Source organism: Plecotus auritus (assembly GCF_963455305.1).
Source record: "Plecotus auritus genome assembly, chromosome: 6".
Taxonomy (NCBI): Eukaryota; Metazoa; Chordata; class Mammalia; order Chiroptera; family Vespertilionidae; genus Plecotus; species Plecotus auritus.
In genome coordinates, this window is record NC_137773.1 from 125044194 (window position 1) to 125070872 (window position 26679).

Genomic DNA, 26679 nt, shown 5'->3' on the forward strand with positions numbered 1-26679 from the left:
GTTTGTAAAGAAAACTGCCTCTATGAAAAGTATAAACCCAGAAAGGAGAGTTTTAAATGTGTATAACGCATTGGTGGTAATTCTAAGCAATTTCACCCACCAAAGCAGAGGAAGGCAGCCTTTGAAGGCTGTTTTGTTTGAGGCAGAAAAGTACATGGTTCTTCCACTTGTTCCTGCCAGGCCTCCTGCCTTTTGGAACCTCACCCTGGTTTGCCTATTGTTCTCTCCTCCTCCCTCCAAGTCACCATCTCTGTCTCCAGGGAAATCGTTTCCTAACATGGTAGGGGGGATTTCCATTTTTCTGAGTTCACCTCAGGTGCCATAGGAAGGTTGACCCCATCACTTGTTGCAAATAAAACTGCTGTCACTACATTTTATAATTAGTGAGTGTCTAGTTTGAGCTTCTCTCAGGTTTCCCTCAGTCCCTCTGAAGAACCTAATATCAACCCTGAAGGCTGTGTTCATCACAGCCAAAAGTTTATGTTTCCAATGTCCACATTCAACCTTAAGAAAGACATTAGTGAGACACACATTGGCATTTTCTTGGCACTTCCTTTGCGCATAGCAAACTCTTTATTCCTTGGAAGGAAGCTGAGAGTTGAATTGTCCTTGTCACTGTGACCTTGGAGACTCTGAATTGGGGCAGCAACATGATCTGAATCTTGAAATGTTTATCTTTCTCCAGCGTTTTTCATCCTTTATGCTTCATATAAACATCCACATATGTAACTTCACTATTAGGTGTGTCTATCTCTAAGGAGAATTGAAAGAGACTGAGAAACCACGTTTACACACCCCCATATTGAGTTTGCTTGGTTTTCATCTGCTAATTCCCTCCACGCATGGCTGTTTTCACAACGGGTGATATCACCCAGCAGCTGTCTGGAACTAGAAACGAAAATGCTTGTAGAATTGCAGTCTCTTGTCTTACCTCCTTAAATCTGTCTCTTTTCCAAAATACCAAAACAATGAAAGAATGGTTGGCTTGCTTCGGGGAGAAATTACTCCTGTAACTTTAAATAAATTGTTTTACAACTTATTCTTCTAATGTTTTGTTGTAATTGTCCCTAATTCTAAATTTGCTTTCAAGAATCATTAACTGTGATTATGTCAACATGAGCTCTTATATTTGGTATTTGGTGAAAGAGGAATATTGAGTTTGTAAAAATCAGTTTCCATCTACAATTTGTGAGTGGGAAAGGCATGGAAAAATTATGCTTTACCTGCCCAGTGTGCCTGGGTTGACCTGAAAGAGAACTTAACACAATGAGCAGAGACTTCTATGTCTCCTTCTACTTAATTAATCTGGTTACTTACTGATGTCGCTATTATAGGGATAAGGTTTGTGTGCCCCATGCATTAAAAGAAAGGTCACTATTCAATAGATCAGAGATTTGGAGCAAGGAAAGGTTTATTGATCAAAAAGGCCTAACTTGAGAAGCTGGGAGAACTAATTCTCAAGGTGATACCATTGTAATTAGCTAATCCTATATAATAAAAGGGTAATATGCAAATTAACTGAACATCAGAACAACCGGTCGCTATGACGCACACTGGCCACCAGGGGGCAGACTCTCAATGCCTCTGCAGCAGCAGTAAGGATGTCCAACTGCGGCTTAGACCTGCTCCCCGGGGGGTGCGGGCCTAAGCCATCAGTTGGACATCCTCTGAGGGCTCCTGGACTGTGAAAGGGCACAGGCCGGGCTGAGCGACCCCCCACCCCCACCAGGGCATGAATGTCGTGCACCAGGCCTCTAGTTATTAATAATAGGAAAGGAGCAAAGGGAAGACCGGATATTATAGGAATGTTCCCTGCCAAATATTTAGGGATGGGGACTGGAAAAAGGGAAGATGGACATGCCCAGTAAGGTTGGAAGGACTAGGGAAAGTGATTGCTGTCAATCATGCCTGGGGACAGAGATGGTTGGCCAGAATGGGCATGGCCAATGCAAGTCTCTGAAGATTTGGGATACTTAATTCCCTTGTTAACATTAAAAACAGTCAAACCTGTAAAGAATTTTTGTGAGTTTACTTGAGCCAAACTGTCAACAATTGCCAGGAAACAGAATCTCAACGTATTGAAATAGTGCTCTGAACTGGTGTGTTTTTATCTTGTTTTATACATTACAATCAAAGGAGGAGACATAAGTGGGTTACATGAAATCTATTGGTGATAGATTAGGGAGGTAGAAAGCAAAGGTAGGGGGAGACCTCTGGGATTGGATAAAAGGTAAAATAATAGACACATACTTCTTTTAGGTTTGTACAGGATAGTTAAGAGTCAGCAATTAACATGATAATAACAATAAAAGAATTTGTGGTATCTGTCCTGGCACCTGGCATCTGGTTGTGCCCTGAGGGTTTAGGAAAAAGGGAAGTTACAAGTTACCCTGACATTCAACAGGTATGTTATCTTAGATGCAACAAGATAATAGGCTCAGGAAAATTCGAAGTTGATCTTTGTCAGGGAAGATACTGGCCTAAGACATGACTACCACTGTAAACTACTTTTTAATTAAAGGTTTTAATTTCAGTCCATCCTTTGTGGTTACTTTAGGTCTCTCAGTTTGCAAGGCTGCCACACAGGCCTTCCCTGAGTTAGGTTACTATGTGGCCCTTTTTTGTCCACACCCTGAACGAAGAAGTTTGCTCTCTTGTTCTCTTAGTTACTCTTGGCACACTTGGCTCATAGCTAATGCTTAGCTTCCTGGCATTCTCCTGTGTGGCCCACGGCCATGCAGACCTCCCTCCCCCCACTCCAACCCCACCCCCCAACATACATACAATGGACTAATGGACTGCAACTAGCCTGATGCTGTACTGGACTGTCTCCAACATGGAAAGGAAACTCTGGACACTGGCTCTGCTTCTAGCCTTACTGAAACCCCAGCTACACTTCTATGACTGAACTAAAGGAAATGGGATTTTTGAAACCCAGGGATTTAATTCCATGCAAATAAAAATCACTCATTCTCCTGTGCGAGTCTCAGAAAATTCCTTTTCTCTGAATATTTCACAGTAGCACCCAGTGGGCAAGAGGACTCCCCACTTCTTCTGATAGCAAAGGTAGGATGGGCGAGGCAAATAGATGGGTTGGGATTGTAGATAGCCTGGCAATTGAAAGAGGGGGTCCTAGAAAAAGAGGTAAATTTCTAAATCCCTTTGTTCCTGGTCAACCCTCATTAATCTGAGCAGGTTCTGGAATCACTATATGGTGCATATTTTCTCACCTCTTCCCTCATAAAGGGGCTGCTCCAACCTCAAGCAGAATTCCTCCAGTTAATCAGCATATCTATAGCAGGAGCTATTAGCCTGAAGGCCACCAGAAAGAGGAAGCATTTCACTGTTACATCCCTTAGTCCTACTTTTAGGAAAACAGCAGGTTCCTCTCATCATCACCAACAATAGCTTCATCACTAAAATTTTTATTTCTGAGAGAAATTTACTTTCCTACATGTTCTTCCATCCTCTTCTCTTAAGTCTATATAATCATCACAATATTCTGTTTCTCCATCTTTTCCCCTATTTTGAGCATTGTGTTTACTCTGTTTATTCCCAAAGAAGAGTACCCTTGGAAGAGCTAGACAGCCTTTAGCCAAAGTGTTCCTAAAATCCACAGACCACCACTGACTCACAATGGGGATGTAGGGAATGTGTAGACATTTCATACTGCTCAACATGTTTTCAAAAACACACCTAGATCAAGAAGAAACAGTTATAAACTTTATAGCCACTTGACAGAATCTATGTATATAAAAGGCTAATATGCTAAGTGTCCATCCTACCGGTAGCTATGATGTGCACTGACCACCAGGGGGCAGACACTCAATGCAGGAGCTGCTGGGCTGCAGTGACTTGGCAGCAGCGGTTCTCAGGTGACGCACCCCGAAACCAGAGAGAAGGGAGCCTGATTCCTTGTGGGGCTGCGCGATTCCACCTTTGGCTGTGGGTTATGTTGTTGCTGGGGCACTATTGGCCCTGAATCTGCACACTTGCATTTGCGTTCCATACCCTGTACGATAGCAACTTTGCAGAGTGCCCTCTCACACTCTGGGACCCCTGGGGGGATGTTGGAGAGCCGGTTTCAGCCCTATTCCCACAGGCCAGGCCGAGGGACCCCACCTGCTGGAGGGACCCTGCTCACTCCGCAGACACCCTTCGAAACAAGGCACCACACCAGGTGTGGCTGGCCAGGGAGGGACCGTGGGAGGTTGGCTCCAGGCCTGTCTCACCCAGTCCCACCCCACTGGCCACCTTCTAATTAATTTCCTTTCAATGTACACGAATCCATGCACTAGGTCACTAGTAATGTAATAAAAAACTAGGGCTTGTATTTTGCCTGTCTCTTTATTCCATTTTTAGTCCTTTTGTTTTTATTGTATTTTTAAAACTATATTGACAGGTGAGTGATTAGAATTAAAGCAATAAAACTGGTCCTTCACTTCTGATCATTTGAGAAGAACCAATCTAGATGACCTAAGACCCTTATCAGATTTTGTGCTTGACTATTTGTAGCTGCTAACTGGGCATTCCTGGAGAACTGATCCTCCACGTGAGGCCCAGCTCTCCCTAAACAGGTAGGAAAACACCCCTACCTGAGCTCGCTCACCAGAGGTTGTCTCCCACTCCCAAATCACCTTTCCTTAGGGTTAGAGCTAACACAATGTGTCTCTTTGGGGTCCCTGTCTTGCAAATGTCAGCGAGGCGTGAATGTAATAGGAAAAGCTTCTCTGTTGGAGCCCAACATCTCGTGTGAAGAGTACAGCAGGCTCTACATACACCATAGAAATTATTTCCTGCTTCTAATATAGAAGCTGACACGCAGAACTGGACTTTTCCTCCTCTCCTGCCAAGATCATCTGCGGATGTCAAACTTTCCTGTTGTGAATGGGTACAAGCTGTGATGTTGCCTTTCCAGGACTTCCACTGGCCAGAAGAGGAAAATCATGAACCAAGTCCCCTCAGAGAGGAAGTGCCTATTCACACAGCGGTAGGTCTTGAGCATGGTAGCTGCCTCCTTCCTCCCAGGAACAGCCTGGTCTCTTGCTTACTATTTGAGTTAGTATGTATGAATTAGCATGACAGAAAGAGGCTTGGCAGAAGCAGCATTTGGCATATTCACTCTTATCCCATGAGCACTTGCGGAAAGAATTAGCTATGTGCATTTTCCTGGAAGACAGCATTTCCCTGGTTCATTGATTGTAGCTTTAATTTACAACAAATGCCTTGAAAATGGGATATGTGTGACATTCTAAGCCTTCTATAAATTCTAATAACAAATGACCCAAGGCTCATTCTCAATTTTTTTTCCATTGCTTCAGAAATTGGAATGGAAGACATAATACACAGAACCATACAGCTGGAAGGGCCCTTACAGATCAGCCAGCAAACCCCACTCCCATTTTATAAATGCTAAAACTGAAGTCCAGAGAAGGCATGTGATTGCCAAAGATGAGATTCAAAAAACACAGATTAGATTTTAGGTTTTTATTTTTTAATTTTTTTTGTAAACTATTGAAGAAAGTAAAATATACATACAAAGAAGTTACAAATCATAACTGTAAAACTCAACAAGTTTTTATAAACTAACCATTCCCCATAACTGGTACACAGAGCAAGAAGCTGAACATCTCTAGCTCTCCCCAAAGTCTCCACAATGCACCCTGTATACTGCTCCTGGCCAAGAGTAGTGGGTTATCCTGCCTTCTAGTGTGGTATGTTGTATGTGCCTGTCATTGAATGTCATAGAAATGGAGTTATGCAGGAGGTGATTCTTGTACCAGGCTTCCTTCATTCAACACTATATTGGAGAGATTCATCAACATTGTTGCATATGATTTTAATACATTGATTTTCATTGCCATACAGTATTCTTTTGTGTGAGTATAGTACATTTAGGTGGTTTCCATTTGGGGGCTGCTCTTAATAATGATGCTAAGACCATTCCCGTATATGTCTTTGGTGAATATATGTATAATTGGTGGGGATTTCCTCATACCTTGTGCCTAATGATGCTCCCAAGAGCTGTTAATGAAAGGAAGGAACAGCCTCTGTGCAAGTCTGTGCGAGGCTGTCACTGCACCCGTCTGTGTCAACCACCCAAAGGGAACCCTTTAGGGATTATGGTAGCCATAGCAGTGATTTATGATCAGGACTGTTTGCAAGGACTCTCAGAAGCCAAAGTAAATAGTCACTTGCTGTTTTATTAATATAAAAATGTGTTTTTTACTTATTTTTAATTACACAAATTATATATAAGTACATTCTTATTCTATAAACATATTTAACAAAACAATCATGGTTGCAAGGACATTTGTCTGCTTTCTTGATCACAAAGTATCATCAGTGCCTGGCACAGAGTGTTCTAGACAAATACTTGCTGAGTGAATGAATGTTGGGTGGTACACATGACCACTGTGTCATCCCTGGAGCTTCCCCAGAGCTAATCTCACCTCTGAGTTTGTGTTTTTCCATTTCTTTCTATACATTGTGTGTATGCATCGGGGGGGGGGGGGGGGTGTTAATAGCATTGGATGATACCACCATGTTCTGTGGGTTTTTAACTGAAGCATTTTTATTATCAGTACATAGAGATCTACCTTTTTATGAGCTACTGGTGTAACATTCCATGGTATGGATGTATTATGTTTCAGCTATCTCTAGTTTTTTGACAGCACAAATGATGGTGCAATGAACATTCTTATGAATATGTATAAACGTTTCTTAATGGTAGATACCAAAAAAGAATTGCTGGCTCACAGGGGGTGTCCATTTTTAATACTTCCAAAATGACTGTTCCAATGCATATTTTCATCAGCAGAAAGTACCTGTTTCTCATTATTGTCGCTATGATAGATATTATCAAAGTTAGAAATTTTCGACAAATTAATATGTGAAAAATGTCATTTAATTTGCATTTCCATCCCTATTCCTGGAGTTGGGCATCTTTTCGTATATCTGTTGATTAGGTTTGGGTTTGAGTCAAGCCTGCTGCGAAGAGCATGTGTATAGTCGTAAATCGCTTAGTGGGTGGCTGAGGCCTGCCAACCCCCATCAGAGCTTCTTCTTACTGCTGTGTTGCTTTTTATGCTGATCTTCAAGGCTGTCCGAATCCTAGACAATCCCAGGTGTGTCTTCACCCAAATGCTAAGAGTGCAAAAGAAGTGATTTAAACAAGTCTTCTGCATCCCACAGGATGAGGAGGAATCTTGGCCAGTCCAGTGTACTGGTAGGAGGTACAAGGGCTTGGAGAATGGATTTTCCAGTTAATTATCTTAGTGCTTTCTCTATATATATGAGAGCTAGGAGGAAAAAAAATCAAGTTCTTCTGTCAGGCTTATATATCTCTGCCACCAAAACGGAGTCTGAATTCTGAAAAGTGCTGTACGGGGTGTGATATTTCAACTACACCTGCAGTGAGCTTATGTATATTCCTGCATGTGGGCTCATTACCCAATCAGTTCCTGACAAGCATTAAGAGCAGATGTTCTGGAGGCAAATTGTCCAAATGCTGGTCTTTGGTGGCTTAAAAGGTAGTGCAGCCCTGGCCGGATGCCTCATTTCGTTGGAGCATCATCCCATTCACCAAAAGGTTGTGGGTTCAATTCCCGGTCAGGGTGCACATGGGAGGCAACCATTCGATGGTTCTCTCTCACATAAATGTTTCTCTCTCTCTCTTTCTCTCCCTCCCTCTCTCTCTAAAATCAATAAAACATATCCTCGGGTGAGGATTATTTTATTTTAAGCTGGTGCATGTTTCTCAAGCTCAGTTTCTCTGTTTACTAGTATTTGCAACTATGAAATAGAACAAATAATAAAATCCACTTTGTGTAATTATCAAGAGGATTAATTGATCAGTAAATGTAAGGTGCATAGCACAGAGCCTGGCATATAGTAAGTATTCATTAAAGGTTGTTGTTCTTGTTGTTATTATCAATAGGGTTAGTTTTGACTGGTTCATACATAGAGCAAGGTTTAAATTAGAGCTTAGAACATGTCCCAGTTCTTTTCTTCTCTTATGCTGGGGAAGAAGATCACTCTGGTGTGCCCTGCACACCCATTTACTGCTATCCCCTCACATTGGGTAGAAGTCACATGGGCCTCTAATGTTGACTTTATACCCAGCTCCTTGTAAGATTTAGTCCAGCACTTGCAAATGAGGAGCATTTAACAAATGGACCCACCAGACCACTAAATTCTAAGTGAATTCTTACCCAAAGCATGAATTGATTCAAGTGCGCTCAGACCTTGGCCTCAGGAGCCCTTGGCTGACATTTCTGTTTGAAACCTGACACTTTGCCAGAAAGTTTCTTCAGTTTGAATAAAATGAAAAGAAGGACTTAATTCCAATAACAGATGGAACCAGCAGGGCCAGCAGTTGATTCAGATTTTTTTTGTCCTACAAGAACTCGGCCTTCTAGGCTGTGACTCAAGACTGCTTTACGTATGCCTCTCATTCAGGAGAGAGTAACCAGAGGCTCACAGGAGATTTGGGTAAAATGAAATCACACCCCAGATGCTTTTTTTCTCAGCTTCCTCAAAGTTCCCATTCTTTGAGGTCCAGCCACTTTTGGTTTTGGTGATGAGACTGATTGAATGTCAAGGCATATGCTGGGGTACCATTTGAGAAACGCTGGAAAGATGCACTTATCACACTTACTCCAGACCGGGCCTTCCATGTAGAACTCCTTCCTTGTGAATTCTAATGAAGTTAAGATGCATCCTTGATTAGAATCTTCTTTTAAAACTCAGTGTTCCTGGGGAAAAAGACATTAGGCTATTGTTATTCCATCAATTCTTCTTCTTTTTTTTTCATTTCCACATATTTGTGAGTGCTTACCAGGTGCCTGGGACTGTGCTGTGAACCAAGGGGATCATGGTTAGCAAGACAGACATAGTCCTCATGGTCCTTATGCCTTACATAGCTCAATCAAGCGGAGATGGATATTGTACAGAAAAACACATCACAGTGTGATGAATGTGAAGGAGTCACCAGGAAGAGCCTTGGGGGACAAGGGGTTGGCCTTGACTCTGCATGACCTGGATCATCTCTCCTTCTGTGTGGGCCCACAGGGTCATGGGAGGCCTTCCTAGATGCTGCTTTGAGTGAGAATTTTACCTCCTGTGAGGTACCAGGGCATGCAGCCAGCTCAGAGCCCAGAGTAACTCACTAAGGTCTCATTACAGTGTCTCTCTTGGAGTCTCTGACACAGAATCACGTTGTAGATGAGACTGAGATAGTGTATGTGGTGAAACAGCTGTGATCAATACTACAGGAACTGTCAACAAGGAAGTAAGACCATCCCATTCCCCACCAGATTTCTGGCTTAAAACCCACAGAGACCAGCTCTATCCAACATGGTGACCAATTTCACTTTATGGTAACCCCAGGCTCATTATGTGCTCACTGCAATACATAAGCATGATAAATAACACCCCCCACACCTCCCAAAGAGAAAGCCCACATAAGGACACAAAATGGCCAATGGAGCTCTTCCAAGAAATCTCTACCATTTACTAGAAAAATCCTGAACATTCCTCCCCCTTATCAAATGCCTTACCCCTGATTAAATGAACCTCAATAAAGGAAGAAAGTGTCACTAAAAGGGGGCTGCTCGGTCTATGGTGTAGCCTACTCTCTGTCCCACTTCTTCACTAATAACTCACTTTCATTTTAGACTCTGTGTTGTCTCATCTTTGAATTCTTTCCTGTGTGTAAAGCCAAGAACCCACACTAGGTCCCCAGACATCCAGAACGCCTGCATCAAGCCACCTTGCAATGAAGCTTTTCGGCACATTTCACCCCGAAATAACCTAAGTTGAGATAAAGAGAGAAGGAGGGAGGGAAGAAGGGAGAGAGACCGAGAAAGGACCCTGAATAAACAGAGACTGGTAGATTGTGATCATACTGTTAGTTTTCTGAATGAATCTGGTACTAAACATCCATCCCTTGGCAGGATGGAAACATAAGAATTTGGCTCAGGGCACCTGGGCTTGAGTTACACTCTTGTCATTCACCATCTCTGACCTTGGAAAGTCATTGAACTTCTATTGCCTCAGTTTTCTCATTTGGAAAAAAGGATTTAAATCACCACAGTCCATTAACTGGATTGTTTTGTCACTGGAATGAGATTAAACAAATCAGTGCTTTCAGAACATAAAAATGTTAATGAATACTAGTTGCCATTGTTATATATAAATATTCAATATATGTATGTACAGTGGGTACAAAGGGCAGAATCTATGCTTTGGGATTGGCTTGGGATCAAAGGGTAGACTGAGGCTGTGAAACTCTGGACTGAGCAGAAAAAAGATTCTTCTCCTCTTCCTTATTATCTCCAAAGTGTATTTCCATGATGCTCCTTACTTTTCAAAGTACTCACACATCAGTAATTTTACATTCATGCCTCACTGTCTCAAGAGACCCCCTTCTTTCACTCACAGACTTCCAAGTGGATGTCATTTGACATGACTACATTGTTACCCTTATGAGACAAATACATTACAGGCTGGAGAGATCTGTATTGTGCAAGTAACGTTGAGATCCTAATCTCCATTGGAAAGAGAAACTGCAGTGTGAGATTAGGTAATACTTGGGGGAGATCATTCATGAAAGCCACACTTGCCAAGTCAAGAACAAGATTGTCAAGTCTATGAATGGTTCCTTCAAAAGCACCCTAGAAAGATGCTTAGCCTCTTACCTCTAGTGGCTGGGGTGCCACTTTCCTATGTGAAAAAGCAGCCCCTGGGAAGCTTCCAGAAACCACGTGTGTTATGACATTAGCCAGTGGTCTAACTCTTCAGGAATTGCTTCTCCACATCTGTTTGCTCTAACTATTAAAGAAGTAGATTTCAAAACCATGTGGGGAAACAGGCGGACATACGAGGGAGATGCTACATGGAGGGAACACCATAGGTCAACGGTGGCACCTCCAGTCGTGAACACCCAGCCCCAGCAGGAGAGCAGCCTTGCCCCTGAGGGAGTGACCTGGGGGTGCTCAATGCTGTGCCTCCCTGCCCAAGCCCCCAAGTTCCCCACTTCTCGTCAGCATGGTGGAGGTCAAAGAGCAGGGGATTTGGAGTTGAAGGAGTCAAGCTGAAATTCCAGCCCCATCATTTATTAACTGAATAATTTTGAACAAGATTCTTATCCTTTCTGAGCCTCAGTTTCCTCATCTGAAAAAACAAAGTTGCTATTGTGATAGAGTCATTAAGAAGATTCAGTGGGAAATTGTGCATATAGTGCTTAGCACAGCATCTGACACATAGCAGGTACCTAATTGGTAGTGGTTGTACTCACTTATTCATCCATTTGTGTTAGGGAAGCAAAATGAACATAGTATAATTTAGACCTTCTTAAAGTCTTTCCTTCTTTCCCCATGTGACTTAATCACTGAGGCCTTCCTGATTGCCTATGTAAAACTGCAAATCTGTATCACAGACTCTTCCCCCTGCCCTTACATAGTTCCAGCCCATACCCCATCCTTTTGGCATTGCCCTATTTTTCTCACTATCACTTCCTAGCAGATCACATGATTTACTTAGTATTTAGAATTGTTATTTATGCTTTGTCTCCTCCTGACAGCACCTAAGTTTATAAAGCATGGACTTTTATAATATATTCTTTGCCACTAGAAAACAAACATGGCACATAATAGTGCTCAATACATATTTGTTGAATGAATTAAGGCCCTGGAATCATCTGGTTGGGCTGCTGCCAGTGCTAGTCTTTTCTTGTACTGGTGTTTGTGACCTTTAGCAAATTAATCACAGCCTCAGTTTTCTCCTCTGTAAGATACTGACAATGCTGATTATGAGTGCACAGAGTAAAAGGAATTAAATGAGATTATGTCTGTAAAGCACATGGTGTAGCATCCGAGGCACAGTAACTTCTAACTACAAGTAAATGAAAGCTATTAGAGTGAAAATTTGAAAAGCTCTTGATGTCTATGCTAATGTAGAGAGAGAGAGAAGGCATTCCCAGAAACACCTACCCCTAGACTCATTCTGAATTCCCTTCCCCAAGAATGTGAATTTCACCTCCACTCTGAGCCCCACCAGTTGCCAACTTCCCCCATATCACAGCATGGTGGCCAATGGGGAAATCCAGATATCATCACCGGTATTTGGCCCCATCACATGTATGTTTGACTGGTTCTGGGATTAAGACAATGTTGCCTCCACAAACCTGTCATTAGCTACTGTGGGAGCCAAAGCTATAGTTACTGCCCTCAAAGAGTTTATGATCTAAAACATTCTCAAGAGAGAACCAAGGAACACCATGTGAATAGTCATTATAGTCTGCAAATGTGTGTGTCTGTGCACATGGATTGCATCAGTGGAGGCTGGGAGTATGCAAGAACCAGTTGGGTTTCCAGCATATGTTAGTGGGCAAAGGCAGCCTGCCACTTTTTCCTAGCTTCCCTCCACCCAATATGAAACCTTACAAACTGAAAGTAACTGCATAGGATAGTCTGAACATAATTCCTGATTGAAAGCAGGTCATAACAAGTAGTTAAGTCCTAGGCCTGTAGCTTCCTTGACAACGGTCACTCTTTACCTTAAGTGAGCCTGTCTGTTGTCTTTCTGCATCTAAGGCAACAGACCTTTGGAACGTCAGGATAATTTCTATTTTCCGGACTCCTCAGGGCACAACCACAGCACCAGAGCAGAGACCACAGAGCCCTCATTGTTACCTTGTTCCCCGAACACCATCTCTGTGTGCTGAACTGTGAATTAGTAACTCTTGTACCCACCAATGTAAAAGAATTAGTGTCGCCCTGGCTGGTTTGGCTCAGTGTATAGAGAGTCGGCCTGCAGACTGAGGGGTCCCAGGTTCGATTCCAGTCCAAGGGCATGTACCTTGGTTGCGGGCACATCTCTGGTACGGAGTGTGCAGGAGGCAGCTGATCGATGTTTCTCTCTCATCGATGTTTCTAACTCTCTATCCCTCTCCCTTCCTCTCTGTAAAAAATCAATAAAATATATTAAAAAAAAAAAGAATTAGTGTCTCTCCATTTTATTTTTATCAAATCCCAGAGACTTCCCTGCCCTGCATTCTCTCACCCCCTTAATTTACCATCAATGGAGTCCATGTAATCCTCCTTATGGCTCTTCCTTGGATTCTAATCCTATATAATAAAAGCCTAATATGCTAAGTGTCCGGTTGTCCAGTCATCTGTTCAACCAATCAAAGCATAATATGCTATTGATATGCTAAGGCTGCTCAACTACTCACTATGATGTGCACTGACCACCAGGGGGCAGGTGCTCTGACTGGTAGGTTAGCTTGCTGCTGGGGTCCAGCCAATCGGGACTGACTGAGACAGGCCGGACATGCCCTGGAGCCCTCCCGCAGCCCCTCCCCGGCTGGCCAACCTCCTGCATCCCTCCCTGGCCTTGATCATGCACCAGTGGGGTCCCTCGGCCTGGCCTGCGCCCTTTCGCAATCTGGGATCCCTCGGGGGATGTCAGAGAGCCGGTTTCGGCCTGATCCCGCAGGCCAGGCCAAGGGACCCCACTGGTGCACGAATTCGTGCACCTGGCCTCTAATGTCTAAAATAAGCTGCCAAACTGTCATTGTCAGGGACATTTTCTCAATCCATTGAGATTTTTGCTTCCTGACAACTGTCAGTTTGGCTCAAATAAACTCATAAAAATTTCTTTACAGGTTTTCATGGTTCTTATGTTGACATTTATAACAGCCAAAATTTGATGCATGTTTACTACATGCCAGGTGCTTCATAACTCTTTTGAGTGCTAGGTGCATGTGGGCACTTTGACTGCAGCAGCAAACAGGACAGATCAGTCCCTTCTCATCGAACTTAAATGCTGGTAGCAGACACCGGAATCATTCCACATATAGTTAATCATTATCAATTATGTATTCGTTCACTCAAAACCCACCTATTAAACCTATTATGGGATGGTCAGTGTTATAAAGAAGAAGTTCAGGGTGCTCTGGGGTCAGTGTGTCTGAGAGGGGCACGTGGGGAAGCTCAGCCTGGACTCCCACAGAGAAGTGACTTGAACCGCACACCTGAAGGAGGGAGAGTTCGCAGCTGGGTCCCTTTTTGTGGATGAAGTATCTGAGGCTCAGATAGGTCACAGTACTTGTCCAAGCAACCACAGTGCATACCTGATGGACCCCAGATTTGAACCCCAGGTTTCCTAGCTCCCATGTGGGCAGTCTTCCACCAGGCTAGTGGTGTTCTTAGACTGGGATGCATGTCAAAATGGCCCAGGCTTTTTTAACATCTGTGTGCTGAGTTCGACCAAAGATCCCGACTCAGTGGTCCCGGTGGAGCCAGGGGGTGGGGGGCAGTGAGAGCGAGTGCAGAAAGTGCCCCGGGTGTGCTGGGTGCACAGCTCCCCGCTCTGGCTCTGCAGCAGGGAAAGCTGCCTTGGTGCCCTCAGGTAGCACTAGCACCCCACGGAGTCAGGGGTCTTTTCCTGTCCTGCCTTGCATCGGGCTGTGGCTGTCAGCACTCAGCCTCGCTGACATCACCCGGAGAGCTTTACAGTCTTCCCGTGCCCGCCTCCACACAACAGCACCAGAATCGCTGCTGAGGAAAGGCCCCAGACAGGTATTTACTAGAAGCATCCATGTGATTTAGCATAGATAATCTCAATGGTCCCTTCTGACTTAGAATCTTCCACCTCTGTGAAGTCCTTCATCCCCTCTTCCTGAGGATTGAGGCGGTGCGGAAGGCGGCCTGGGGGTGGGGGGGGCTAGGGTAAGGGGGAACTGGCATGGAGGGGGAAAGATGCATTGCCAAGACCTGCTGCTCGGCTCTGGCAGCATCGCTGTGAACATACTGACTTTTTTCCTGACTGATTTATGTGGCGTTTAGAAAGCAGCCCCCAGAACTGGCAGTTCTCCCCTCAGCACTATTAACATAAATATGCGTGCGGGGCCTTCAGCTCCTGCTTCTCTGTGTAAATGAGGCTTAAGGGGCCCTGAGAGCCCAGCTGAGGAGAAACCAGAGGAGAGGAAGTGTCCTCAGAGGCACAGAATGAAAGGGGAAAGGACACGTTGCTAAGCGACAGTGTCAAGCTGGGCCAGGGATTAGCAGCTGGTATCAAAGCCAGAGCTTCCCACTGCTTGTCCCTCCAGCAGGGCCTTTCCTGGGGCAGAGTGAGAGATTATTAAAGCAGCTCCCTCCCTTCCAATCAGGTGTACCAGGCCCCTTCCTTCTTGGTAGGACAAAAATATTGGGTGTGAATTAAGTGATTTAAATAAACATGTCTTCTAGCTGGGGGTCCAGTGAGACTAGATTTCGTGCTGTGGGGCTTCTCAGAGTCCAAGAGCCGGTAAACTTGGAGACTCCCGGAGAGGTAGGCGGTCACAGTGCCTCCAAAATTGTTTACAACATTTCATTTTGAGGGAGGAGTGCTTTCCAAGAGGGTCTGAGAAACTGGTATACTGAACTACTGCGGGAACACCTGATGTTCTGTGCCAAGAGTTTTACATGGATTCTTTCTTTTCATCTAAGTAACACTGCTGAGTTGGGTATTTTGTTTCCTTCTTTGCGCAGGTAGAGAAATTAAGAGGTGAAGTACTTGCCCAAGATGACACAGGCAGTGGGAACTGGAAGGAACCTGGGCTCTGGAGTTGAAATCATCTGGATCCACAGCCTGGTTCTTCCATTTGTTGGGTGGACACGTTTCGACAAATTAATTAAGGTTGCTGAGCCTTAGTTTCCTTATCTGCAAATTGGGAAGTATAAACTGCAGCTTTGCAGAGATTGCAGATAATCTTTGTATGGTGCTTAGTAGGTGTCCCATAGATGGCTGTAGATATCATCATAATCATCATCATCTTATATTTAACTAGAGGCCTGGTGCATGAAATTCGTGCACGGTAGGGGGAGAGGCGGTCCCTCAGCCCGGCCTGCACCCTCTCACAATCCAGGACCCCTGGGGGGATGTCTGACTGCCCAATCCCATGTGGGATTGGGCCTAAACTGGTAGTCAGACATCCCTCTCACAATCTGGGACCACTGGCTCCTAACCGCTCGCCTGCCTGCCTGCCTGCCTGATAACCCCTAACCACTCTGCCTACCTGCCTGATTGCCCCTGACCACCTTTGCCTTGGCCCCCGCTGCTGCGGCTTCATCCTGAAGGATGCCCAGAATGACTTCTGGAAGTCATTTGGCTGTCCGGTCTAATTAGCATATTATGCTTTTATTATTGAAGATGTTAGAAAAAAGAGTTTATAAGTGGTGTCCGGAAAAGAATATGTGTTTTGGTCAAAGCAAACAAAACAACAAGTAGGACCAGCCACAGGGCAGTAAATGGTAAAACTCTCCAAGAAAATGGAAGTCCTCCTGCTGGTCTTCAGGTTAAACTTGCTTATTCCTAATCGCCAGCAGGCAGTGGAGACCCTCCTATGGAGTTCATAAAGGGGGAGGAGGCAAGTTTGGGGGCCGTGAGGGTGAGTACTTCTGGGGAACAGGGGCTAGGGGAAACTGGTGGCTGCCATCTGTCTGGTCATCAGAATTCTTGAGGTGCTTCTGGCAGGTTCCTAAGTCCGGGCCTGTAGATTCTGAGTCCACAGGTCTGTGAGGCCCCTGCAACTATGTACCGTAGGTACCTTCCAGCTGATTCTGATGATCTCAATCTGCCATGAAAGCTGGAGGGGACACCACCATCCCCCACCCCCACTGATCAGTTACCCAGCAAGGACTCAGAGAAGAGCTACATATAATTACTTCTGGAAATCAGAGAGTTTGTGGCCTTTCCTTGTGCAAGCACCCAAAAGCATTCAAACATCTTGGTGTTCAAGGGACATATTTTTTCCATGTTTGTGGTTTGTACAGTGGCCTGGGTATTTGGTTCATGTGGTTATAACAGCATACTCTTGGGCACCAAGCAGGCCTGGCTTCAAATCCCATTGCTGGGATGGGGATACATAGCACTAGAAAGCCAGGAGCTGCTGAATAGTTAATGTCCGTGCCATCATCTTCAGGGTGCAAGTGATAAGCCAGGTTGGAGAAATAAAATCCTGAATTACATTTTAGTAATTGTTTTCAGGGCAGCAGGAAGTAAAAACCTTTTAATATCCTTGTTTGTTAACATACTAGTGACCCGGTGCACAGATTTGTGCACATTGAAAGGAAATTAATTAGAAGGTGGCTGGTGGAGAGGACTGGGTGAGACAGGCTGGACATGCCCTGGAGCCAAACTCCCTGGCCCACCACACCTGGAGTGGTGCCATGGCTCAAAGGGCATCTGCGGAGTGAGCAGGGTCCCTCTGGCAGGTGGGATCCCTCAGCCTGACCTATGGGGATTGGGCTGAAACCAGCTCTCTGACATTCCCTGAGGGGTCCTGAGTGCGAGAGGGCACTCTGCAAAATTGCTATCGTACAGGGTGTGGAACACAAACATAAGTGTGCCATAAACCAGATTCGGGGCCATCAGTGCCCCAGCAACAACATAACCCATGGCTAAAGGTGGAATCACATGGCCCCGCAAGGAATCGGGCTTCCTCTCTGGTTTTGGGGTGCATCACCTGAGAACCACCACTGCCAAGTTACTGCAACTCGGCTGCTCCTATATTGAGCATCTGCCCCTTGGTGGTCAGTGTGCATCATAGCTACCAGTTGGATAGACATTTAGCATATTAGCCTTTTATATATATAGATTTTTCTTTGCTTGAATACATTCAGATGAATAGCATATTAATATCTGACTATAAATTAATCTCCATTAATTTAGGTCTCTATCAAGTAGACCTAAAATTCACTGTAAGATATATTTAGTAATGATGTCAAGTCTCTTGAATATTTACACCAGCCTTTTTTCTTAAGGGAAGAAAAACGCTAAACTTGGCTACTGTTATCAGCTTATAGTTTTAATATACTCACTGATATATTGCATATTTGGAAAGAAAATTCTTTGTTAAAATATCACTGTAATTAAGCATGCACTGAAAAAGTAAATCCCAGTGCTGCCTTGTTCTAGCTGTGTAACCAGGGAGAGAATTCTTAAATTTCCTGCACCTTAGTTTCTTCATCTTTAATTTAGGGCTAATGATAGTGCCCATTATAAGGGGATGCTAGGAGCAGTAAGTGAGAGAACTCAAGTCAAGTACTGGTCAACGGTTGCCTATAGAAAAGGCTTAGTAACCAGTAGCTGTCATTGTAATTATTTTGTCCCAAAACAACTTACTTATTATCAGTAGGACTGTGGACAAGTAACTGTGCCTCCAGGAACCTTATTTCCTTCATCCATGAAACAGGAATAACTACATCTACTCACAGAGTTGTTGTAAACATTAAAAGAGAGACGGCCACATGTGAACCACCTAGCACTGTGCTTGATGTAAGTATTTAATGAATGCTGGCTAATGTCATTTGCAAGATTGATGGGTATATTTGGATCTCTTAAGTCATTCATTCACTCAAAAACACATGTCAGGAACCCTCATAAAAAACACTTGATCTAAATGCTTCTTGATGTATTTTGTTGCCCTACAAACACAGTGCCCTGAAGCTATGGTGTCACCACTTTTTGAGGGCATCAGGGATGAGGTAGAGTCCAGGAGGCAGATGTTGCAGAGCAAATCCCACAGCCCCTCTGCCTATGGGGTGATGTCAGGGCAAACAGCACTTCTGCCACTATTTCCATAGGTACAGTCTCCCCCGTGGCAATCATCGGCCACCATGTGCTGTGCTGAGTACCAAAGATGGGGTGATAAACTCCTAGGTGTGATCTCTGCCCTCATGATTGCTCTAGATAAGAGAAGGGACTCCCCCTTTCCTTAAGGTGCAAGGGCTTGAAGTAAGGGAGTATATTTGGTAAATGCCTAGAAAGGGGAGAGAGAAAATAGCATGTTTACAGAACTAAAAGGCAGTAAATATGGCTAAAACATAAAAGGAGAGAAATGAGATTGGAGGGGTAAATCTGGGTCTAACATGCAGGGCCTCCCAAGCCAAAACAAGGACATGTTAAGGATGTTGGGGACCCATTGAAAGGTTTTGGGCTGGAGGTGACTGTGGGAACCCCTTTCACGTCCCGCGTGGTTCAGGGTTCCGGTTCAGGGTTCAGGTTCTGGAGAAGGCCGCACACAAATGAAAAAAGACTAGAAACATATTAATTTGGGAATATTGGGGGCCAGGCGGAAGCCTACCTCTAGTGGGAGGAGTACCCTTTGCTTTGGCCTTGCCATCCCTTTTATTCAGGTTTGGGATACACCCATTGCCCTTAGGCAGGCAATTCCAGTAACAGGCAGATTATCTTATCAGTAAGGATTTACATGATTATTTGGTGGGAAAGTTGCTTCAGCTACCATTGTCTCAATTAGATAGGGAGTGGTTGGCTCTGACCTTTCAGAGCTTCAAGGTTGATCAGCCTTCCAGGTTCCTTGTCCACATCTTTCTATTAGTGAGACAATGATCGGTTTCCGGCAGGTGACAAGATTAGATTTGGGTTTTAGAAAGATTACGATGACTTCCCAGTGACAGAAAAAGTGTGTGTGTGTGTGTGTGTGTGTGTGTGTGTGTGTGTGTGTGTGTGGTGTGTAATGTATATTTAACGTTTCTTATGTCCAATGCCACAATAATGGTTCTATCCTGTTGAGGTGAACCCAAGGGCAGTGGGACAGGTAGGAGAGCAGGAGAATGTAATGCCAACATGGCCATCACTTACCAGACATGTAACTTACCAGGTATGGTACTAGAGACATTGCACATGATTTTTGTGATGACAGGTTTCTACCATGACCGCCAATGCTCCCATCTCCTGGTAGTCATACCCCTATGCAATTTTCTCCCCTTGAGTGTGGGCTGGATCTGGTACTTCCTTCTAACAAATGGAATATAGAAAAAGTACTGTGATGTCATTTCCATGACGAGGTTACAGGAGGCTGTGACTTCTGTCTTGCTGTCACTCTCTCGCTTGCTCTCATGAGTTTCCCTATGGAGGGCTCACATAGCAAGGAACCGAGAGCTGCCTCTAGTGATTGGCCAATGATGACTGAAGGCCTCCGTCCAAGCACCTCTGGGAACTGCAGCCTGCAACCAGCCCCTGAGCTGGGAGGCAGATCCAGTCCTGGCTTCCCCAGGAGCCTAGATTATAGCTTGTGAAAGACCCTGAAACAGCAGACTCCATGAAGCTGTTTCAGGTAACCAAACCCAAAAAAAATTGTGAGGAAAGAAATGTGTTTTAAGCTACTTAATTTCGGGCTCATTTGTTACACAACAGCATAGAACAAAGACACTGTTATATGATGTCCCAGAAAGACAGTATTGAGCAGGGGGAGTGACAAGCACTGACAAATGTGACAGGGAAATCATAATAGCCAAGGATGATAAGGAAAAAGAAAGCATGGAATCTGATAAGGAAGCAGGCTGAGTAATCTGGGGTTGGGGATGGGGGTAGAAAGGGTAGGGATCAAGGCTTCCATGGCTATATGTACGCATATGATGCAACCAATTTAAACTCCAGTTATTGCTGTAGGTGAAAAGTGTGACCTTTTGAGGATGAATAATGCAATCTGTTTTTATTTTCTATTTCTCGTTTGATTTTTGGTCTCAGTCTTATGATCCTGTGCTTCTAAAAACTCCTAAAAGCATGTATTAGTGAATTCAGCATCTGGCTTTGCAGTGCTGACCCAAATTATTCCTTCCCTTTCTCTGGATTTTGTTCCCATGATGCACTCTCTATGCCCTGCAAGTGCGTCTTTTCCACGCATTATCTGTTGTGTTTGGAGTAGACTTGGGAACAATGCACCGTGACTGAGGTGTGTGAAGTCAATGTCTGGGTAGAATCAAGTTCAAGTTCTTCCCTTGCTTGAGTTTCTTACCTGTGAAAGACTCACTCTGTGCCCTATCTTTCTCTCCAGCTTAAACTTTTCCCATTCAGCACAGAGTAGAGGTAATATCAGTTTGGAGTCACCATTTATTGCTGTGTGGCGTTGAGGAGGTGACTTAACCTTTCTGAGCCTCAGTTTCCTCTACCTCAAAGTGTGGATAGTAGTACCTTTCTCTTGGAGTTGTTGGTGTATTTAAGGCTCTGAGCAAAGGCTTGGCATGAACCCTTTTGGAACCTTGTTGATTATGTGAGAAGCTGCTCACCTTCTAGAGCTTTCTTACCTACTTGGCAAATCCAAAATCATTCTGGAGGCTGCCAGGCCAGCTGCCTGAAACATGTCATAATAGCCTGGGGAGACAATTTGCTTTCATAGAGAAACAGGCAGAGAGAATAAAAACAAGACAACCAGCAGCGGCCCAGCCCTAAGCCAGGACCATTTGGCACTTGGCAGCAGCAAGCTGAGGTGCTCCGCCCAGAGAGTGTCTCTGCAGGACCTCACAAGCTCAGGACCGTCCTGAAGCCTGAGTCCTAGGGAAGATGTCAGGGCCCCAGGGTGCCTGTACTGGCCTCTTCCAAGTCCACAGTTGCCTGAAATTACCTCACTCTGAGTTTTTCGCGCCACCAAGGCCCGCATCTCCTTCTGTCAAAAGAGATTGTGTTTTCTCTTGAGGGGGGTGAACAGGTGCAGGGCGGCCTGAGAAGAGCATGCAGGACTCTGACCAGCTGTCCCCAGCACCTCATCATACTGACAATTAGAGAGGACCTGGTGCTGCTGTTGGCTTACGGGTTACAGCACATGAGTCTTCCGCCATGATGCTTATCTCTGTGTTTCTCTGGCAGAAAATGTTGGGGTTCGCTGAACAGAGCTCCTGCCCTCCCACCTTCGATGGTGATGTGATTGGCTCTGTCTCACTGTTGAGCTCACAGGTAATGGATCACTTTCTTAGGGAGGCCCACCTTGCTAACACTCTCTAAGCAGCTTCTTTCTCTCCACCCCCTGCATCTCAATAATCCATTAAATTTAGCACTATCTGCCTTTATTCTGTTTCTCCATATTCATCACAGTAAGTTGTCTATGCTCCCTACTGGAATACAGCTCAGTGTGGTCAGGAACTTCAACCAATCCACTTATTTATATCTTTTTTTTTTTTTTTTTGGTTAATCCTCAGCCTTGGATATTTTTCCCATTGATTTTTTACAGGGAATGGTAGGGATGGGGAGAGACAGAGAGAAACATCCGATGTGAGAGATTGGTTGCCTCCTGCACTCTCCCTGACCCAGCTTGCTACTGAGGTATGTGCCCTTGATCAAAACTGAACCCATGACCCTTCAGTCTGAGGGCTGGTGCTCTAACCACTGAGGAAACTGGCTAGGGCATACTTATCTATATCTTTATCCACTCTGTAATGAAGGGGTGCTTATTATCATCCCCATATTACAGATGAGGAAACTGAGGCTAAAATAAATCAGATAGGGTTCCCAAGGTGATAAAACTAGTTAGTGATGGGACCAGAATTCTAATCAGGGAATATGACTGTGGTGTCCAGTACAGCAGCCACCACCACATGTGGCTACTGAGCACCGGAATGGTGGCTAGCCCAAACTAAAATATACTAGAAATGTAAAACGAAAACTGGATTGGAAGACAGTACAAAAAATAAAAGAGTGTTAAAATATTCCATGAATGATTTTATATTAAGTATATGATAAATTTTTATGTTTTTAATATATTGGATTAAATAAAACAGAATATTAAGACTAAATATTAAGACTTGTTTCATTTTAGTTTTTAAAATGTGACTACTAGAAAATTTAAAATTACATATGTGGCTCATGTTGTATTTCCATTGGATCTCATTGGTCTATATTTGCAATCACTTCAACCGATTAAATACCTTTAACTGATTCAACTGTCAGGTCCACTGACATTTCAGTATAACCTGAAAAACATGACATAATGTTACCATTAGTGCTGATTCTAACATCAAAATGCAGACAGTCGTCAATTTAAAATGCCCTCTTCTGCTTTCTGAAGTTCATTTGTTAAAAAAACAACAACACTGCATTTTAATTTACTCGCTTCCAGGAGGTCCTCCTTTGTGCAGGCCACTGTGGGAGGTGCTTCCTCACTTAGCACCTGCCTCAGTGGGGAAGTGGCAGAAACCTGACCTGAACTACCAAAGGACTGAAAGAAGAATCTTGAGTAGCTCAGGTTTGAAGGAAGAACTGAATGCCCGATGTCAGAGATGGGACGCAAAATCTACACCTTTCTTCTCTTGATTCGATCTCTTTTCTGGGCACCATTTCCTCAGTCAGCTTCCTCCATGGACAGAGGCAGGTTTCATGGCAGCTTCCAGGCTCATTCTCCCCGGTTTCCTCACCAGATTCACCGGGGGTGCCTCTGTATAAGCTCCAAGGAGGATCCTCACATTAGGGCGGGGGAGCCCTCTGGTACCAACCATAGGTGGGGGTGATTGGCTAAACTGGGTTACATGCTTATGTAAACTACTTATGGGTTAAACCAGTGGTGGGCAAACTTCGGCTCGCAAGCCGAATGCGGCTCTTTGGCCCCTTGAGTGTGGCTCTTCCACAAAATACCATGGCCTGGGCGAGTCTATTTTGAAGAAGTGGCGTTAGAAGAAGTTTAAGTTTAAAAAATTTGGCTCTCAAAAGAAATTTCAATCGTTGTACTGTTGATATTTGGCTCTGTTGACTAATGAGTTTGCCAACTACTGGGTTAAACTACTTGGTAACCTCCATTAGAACCAAAAGCTGAGGAAGGAATGTTTCCCAGATTAAAGGGGATTCTTGCTTGATGAAGGGAGGCGTGCTGAGCAGAGACACTGTCACAGGGGCCTTATGGCCGCCATTGCCTTCTCTATGGGAATGAATCTGAGAAATAATAAAAATATCTGTAAAAGTAATAATGAACGAGCTGGTAATAAAGTTCCAAGATTTTAGAGAAATTTAACAGGAAAGTATAAAGAGAATACAAGTTGTTTTGCAGGTGGTATAAAGGAAATACGTAAGCAGACTCAAAGACAGATGTCCCTTTTAAAGGGCTTGTCTTTGGCCATTGTGACTGTCCATATTCAAAACAGCAACCCTGAATGCAGAGGTACTGGAGTAATGAAGGGACTTGACTTGTCACTGCTGGGATGCTCATTTGTTGAGTCCTACTAGTGAAGAACACAGAATTAAAAACAGTTCTGGTCTACTAGACAGTCTCAGCTAGGTAATATTTCCTGTTGAACATGCCCCCAAAGAATCCCTTTATAGAAATGAAAACTCTCCCACTTACAGTCAAAATGTCTTTCTTTTTCTTAGAAAATAGACTCACTGGTTTCTACACACACACACACACACACACACACACACACACAGTGCTTCCCCTTTATTTGGGGCTTACCACCCACCACCACTTTCTCAGCTTTATGATATCTATCAGTTTATTGTCATCTTACACCCATCTCCAATGCCCTTAGTCATGGGAGTTGCGTTTGGACACATTTCACTAAAATTGAGAAAAGTGGGCTTTATGCCCTGGCCAGTGTCACTCAATGGTTAGAGTATTGGGTCTGCCCACCACATGGTTGCTGGTTTGGTTTTCCATCAAGGGCACGAACCTGGATTGCAAGCTCCATCCCTGTCCCCAGTTGGGGCACATGCAGGAGGCAACCAATCGATGTGTCTCTCTCACATCAGTCAGTCTCTCTCTCTCTCTCTCCCTCTTCCTCCTCCATCTCCTCCTCATCAATGGAAAAAAATATCCTTGGATGAAGATTAACAAAAAAGAAAGAAAAGAAAAATGGGCTTCGAAACTTGAAACATAATTAGAATTGAATATGCAGACGCTAAAGAGACGTTAGAATAAGGCAGTCCATCCATGCCCAGAGTACTCAATGGATATCTTGGAATATATATCTGTATTTGCTTCATAAAGACATATTTTTCAAAGTATGTGCTCACATTCATTACTCACTCTGCTTTATTTTTGGAAAGATGTAAAATGAGTTGCCCTCTTGTTTTCTTTCTGACTGCTTAGTTTCACAAAGACAAAGAGGTGAAATTCTAACTTTTCAGCTCAGATGGAAGGGTCTTGTCTAAACTATAGGAGCCCAAGAGCTGCTCTTTGCTATGCATGCCTGAAGCATTATGAAAATGAGAGTCAGGTTTCTTGGCTGGGAAGACCTGGTTTGGGAGAAAAGGGCTGGGGAGAGGGGTTGTCTTAGGTGGTAATTCAGGCCTGGAGTACATTGTACATAATCACCATATTCTTAGGAAACCTCTGAGCTTGTGTTTCCACTACCTCACCTTCCCTGTGCCTCATGGAGGCCCACGGCAGGTGGGCACAAGAGACTGCCTTTATGTAAGTAAGTTTAAGTACGTTTCCTTTAGAGGGGTGGGACTACGGGGCTTTGTCTGTACCAGTCCTCATTGCATAGTCTTTCTGATTTGGGGCACACTGATGCTTTACACAGATCACTAAAAACTAGTTCTCTTATGTGTGTAGCCTCTTTGGAATGAAGATTGGTACAGACATTTTAAAAAGTGGGGAGTGGAGGTTGGGGTACATGTTTTCCTCCCGGGAAGCTTTCATGTTTAATTAAATCTGTAAATTAAACATTTTTATCCATCTCATTTTAAATCCCAGCCAACTAGAGGTGAACCTACATGTCTAGCTTTGCAGGGAATGGTGACTCATTGTTGTAACTGAATGGGAGGGAAGAAAACACACACAAAAAAGCTCTCCTTGCTGCAGAACACAGAATGTCATTTCTGGGACGGTAATTTCTAGTTAAATATTGCTAGCTTTCTCTTAAAGGGACCATTACATGGTTTTGCTTTTGTTCGTTTATGATTATTATGTCTGAGGTTATTTCAGAGCGTGAAGTAGATCATCCATGCAAATAGCTGAGTACCCCTGGCACTGATTTGCCTGTGTGAAATGACGGCTATCATACCAATGGTCATGTGATTTAAGTGCCCACTTTACAATAGTTCTTCAACTGCTCAGTTTAATTTCAGACATTGAAAGCAAACATAGCTTTTAGCAATAAACTCTTATATTTTCTGTTTCATTTCAGATATTTTTTCCTTTTCTATGAGATGTAAGAGAAGTTTTCTTATCCCAAGACACGCTACACAACTTAGCCTTGGTGTTTTCTCTGGGTATCTGGGAAATAATATACATACATGTCTTTGTCTGGAACTGAAAGAAAAAATATAAATGATGATGACTTTTCTCTCAACAATCAAGCACTGAGTGAAGTGAATTATAATTATCAGTAACTCCCTAAGAATAGGCCAGACAGTTCAGGATTCAGAATACACTATTATGTTCGCATTGAACATGCTGTTTCCTCTACCGACTACTCCCTCCTACTCATCATTTCTCAACTTAATATCACTTCCCTGGCATGGCCTGGCTAGTTTTAGTTCTAGTGGCAACCTATGACTTTTGTGAAAAAAATTGTAATTAATGAATCAGGTTACATATTTATTAGTATAGTCTTCAGTGGGACGGGCACTGTTAAGTAGGGGTAACTACAAGGCCTAGCACTGTGTCTGACACACAGTAGGTACTCTATAAATATTTTGTTGAAGGAATCAATCATACACTGATGTTCCATTTAATCCTAGGCAGAGTTTCTCAAGCTTAGAAATAACTAGGAAATGGATTCAAACTAGAGCCCAGATATACTGGAGAGGTCAAATTGTCCACCCACTGCCTTGCAACCTGGCCTTGCGATTATTCAAAACTTCCACTCCTTCCCACGCTTTGATAGCCTCTGCCAAGAGTGCATCTCTCTCCAACATTGCTTCCAATGGGCTCTAACCACCAGGATGTGTTGGTGCCTATGG